Genomic DNA, 3,518 nt, shown 5'->3' with positions numbered 1-3,518 from the left:
TTAACTCCTTGTCATTAGAAAATATTACACCATCTATTGAATCTGTGAGCTGTAATGGTTGTAGCATCATCACCATGATGCCCTTTACTGCATCTTTACCTATTGGAATTATCATTTAAGTTCTATTTTCATTTATGTCACTGCTTTTTTATCCTTCTAATATCCTGATAGCCATCATGGCAAGAGTTACATATTTTTTGCACTGTATTTTATATTTGGTTTTGTATGCTGTGTGGGCAGTTTAATTCTTGCATTTTATACATAAGACTTTTTTCATTATCAACATTTTATTCTGATGCGGTTATTTTTCCTTTCTGTCTTCTACTTTTAAATTGTTAGAAATAAATGTGATTGGTAATTCCCAAATTCTTGGTACTAGTGATCATATGAGTTTAATAAATATTAGTCTTTCTTGAAGGTAAAAAGTGCTGTATCCAATGCAAACTACACTGACCTATGCTTTGTGTGCAAGATAAAAAATGGAGAAAACCAGTGACTCTAGCACAGCTTCCCTTTTGGCATATGGAAATTCATTTCAAGCTCCCAAATATCCTTCAAGATGTGTGCAGGTAAAAGGAACAGTGAGGTATCTTAGATGCTGCGTACACCAGGCTGTGTAAGGGGTTGAAACCAGAAACTTTACTTTGTCTTTACTTTTATGGAATGCCATGCTATGAACAGCCTTAACCTGGAAACTTTCTCCTTTCAGTTTTCCTGGTGCTTTGTAGCTTTGTATTTAGCTTAAGCAGAACACTCTTAAAATCCTGCTCTCAGAACTAAAGGTAATGAAAATTTTAAAATTTTAGTGCTTATGATGTCATTTTCATATTTTTTTCTTTTGATTAGTGTGTTGTTAAAAAAACAAAACAAAACAAAAAACTCCAGCCAACAGTAGTTTAAAATAAATAAAGTGCAATTCCACCATTAAAACCCCAAACTGTTGTATTTATGAAAATTAGAGAGAGTGAGAGAGAGAAATGTCTTTATGAAAAAAAATTGTCTCATCTAAGATAATATCGTTTACTGGTCCAGCAACTTAGCTGCAGCCTGTCTAATTTCTAGAAATTCAGTACTAAAGAAGAGAAAGGGAGAAATAAACCCTTGGCTCAGTAAAAGATTTCTGTGCTGTGGGTTTTGACAGAGTTTAAAAATAAAACCAAGACAAGGTAAATCTAGGAGGGCTTTTCTGCTGTATAAATTGCACACTGACCCTTTAAACACTGTTCCAAACACTATAGCCTTAGGCACAGCCACAAGGCATAACCATGCCCTGTAGCTGACTTCATCATGGGTTCTCACCTCCTGCCCAGCCAGTCCTGAAATATCTAGCAACTTTTCTTGCCCCACTTTTGATATGCTTTCAAATATCCCAACATAATGAAAAATAGCTGCTACTGCAAGTGCTTTCTACACAATGAAATACATTGGAGAAGTGAAGGTAAAATAAGCTTTGTTGATTTCCCACCTAGGATTCAGACAACATTTTTAAAATAAGGTTAATTTTCTTAGATGCCACACTATCTGCACTTTCCCCCTACCCATACAAATGCCCCTCCAATTAAAACTGCACAGCTTTCTAGATGAAAACAATTCATTGAGTTATTTATAACCCCTTGGTGAAGAATTTTAAGAGCATTTTTAATCATATAATGTATTTGTATGAATCTAAAATCTCAACATTTTAATAATCAAGCAGAATGTTTAGCCAGTAAATGTAGTATTTTAAATCTGACACAAATCTATTCATGCCTAAAAGAAATAAAAGAAAATTTATGCAAGTCATAAATCCATTTTAAGATGATATTATTATTTCCTCCCTATTATTTCATTCTTTACATGGGTATCCACCTTCATTAATTATTAATAAAAAGGTATAGGATTTAATTTTTTTCATAGTATCTTGCATTTTCAAATAAAATATAAAATTAAAATAACATGTTTGGGCTGACCTTCTTAGTTCTGTGCCCTATCTGTAGTACACATTTATGTATTTTTAAGGCCAAAGTTGATATCAGTCACATTTCTAAAGAGATTGATACACTTAGAGCAAAATAATAATCTGTTCATAGGATTCACGTTAACCTACTACAATTAAAAAAAGAAATCTATGCTCTTTACTGCCTGAAATATAATGAGCAAGGCCTACTTAAGAATATCATAGTCACAATCTCAGAGGTTTTGTAGAATCATGATTGCAATCAGAAAAACTGTCGAAACAATGTTCTGTTCTTATAACTGACATTGCTTCTTTGGTGATGTCCACCAAACACACACAAAAATCCTGGAAAAAAAAACTGTTATCAGAGAAACTGTTGAGGAAAAATATCAGTGGTCATGGATGAAATAGAACATCTCCTTAACATTAATTAAAGCTCTGTGGTCAACAACTTCATTACTGTTTTCTAAATTGCTGTAACCATTCAGCTATCTTTATTGCTTTCTGTCTTCCAAGTCTTCATCTTTTTCTGGACTTCTTAAAACCAGCATTATTCTGTTGGGGTCAAGCCTGGATTTTCATTGGTAACTGTACTCATTCAGGTAGGAAATCTTGTGATTATTTTCAATGTAGTAACTGTCTCAACTTGCCCAAAGTAGTTGTAAAAGAAATCCCATCACAGCTTCATTATTTTCTGGACAGAGAAGGCTGAATGCCACAATTCTATTCTGCAAGGTTTGTCTGACATCAGAACTGAATTCTGCAGACTTCAGCATCTATCGCTTACATTACTGCTTATAACTGTTCTAAGTAAGTCTTTGAAGAGTTAATGTTAACATAAGTTAGCATTTAATTTAAAAAACAGCAGTTTCCCATTGATTGTCTTTGTTTTTGATTTATTTTGTCAGATGCTCTTCCTGCCATGCTGCTCTTGAAGACATTATGAATAGAATGTTATGTTTTTAATTTAAGTTCTAACAGCTACCTGAAACAGAACCTGGGTATTGCTAATTACCTCAGAACATTAGACTGTAGTCCTGTTGGTACCCTTGAATTTATACTCCCATAACACTCACAGCCTAAAATGATATTGATGGCACTTCAAAGATGTTTAACCCTCCCTTTGATATTTCCTCTACCTTTCACCACAGTGTTTGGTGTTTGCCTTTCCTCATCAGAAGAGAAATAATTTTTTAATATCATATTTAGTGTACTTACTGTATAATTATGTGATTCACCTTAAACACTAGAAAATAAAACAAAGTAAAATCTATATGCAATACTAGACCTTATTCTTAACATATCAAAGAGCCATCTAAACCTTATACTCTCATGCTAAATTACTCTGATATATTACTCCCATCCTCCCCTGCCTTGAAATGTATACCATGAGGAATGACCTGTCCTTTTACAGTTTCTGTGAAGAGCTCAGCAGTTCCTGAAGGTCAGTTATGATTAGGAGAGGGAGAGGGAAGAAAAAGCTGCCATTTAGAGGAGTTCTATGAATGAAAAGAAATTCTAGAAGCAAGACGTTTTGGTTTTAGTTTAATTTTGGTTTTGGATTGTTGATTAAACTGGAGTG

At 33.6% G+C, this 3,518-nt stretch overlaps 1 long non-coding RNA gene across 1 annotated transcript; it reads left to right on the top strand.

Annotated features, from left to right (window-relative positions):
* Window positions 1–704: 704 nt before the first annotated feature.
* LOC128781899 (uncharacterized) lies at window positions 705–3,166 on the top strand. Its single transcript, XR_008428555.1, has 3 exons — window positions 705–782; window positions 2,453–2,746; window positions 2,845–3,166. It is a non-coding gene; the product is annotated as an uncharacterized LOC128781899 (long non-coding RNA).
* The last annotated feature ends 352 nt before the right edge of the window (window positions 3,167–3,518 follow it).

This window comes from Vidua chalybeata, chromosome Z (genome assembly GCF_026979565.1).
Source record: "Vidua chalybeata isolate OUT-0048 chromosome Z, bVidCha1 merged haplotype, whole genome shotgun sequence".
Lineage (NCBI taxonomy): Eukaryota > Metazoa > Chordata > Aves > Passeriformes > Viduidae > Vidua > Vidua chalybeata.
This window is presented reverse-complemented; position numbering and strand designations above follow the sequence as displayed.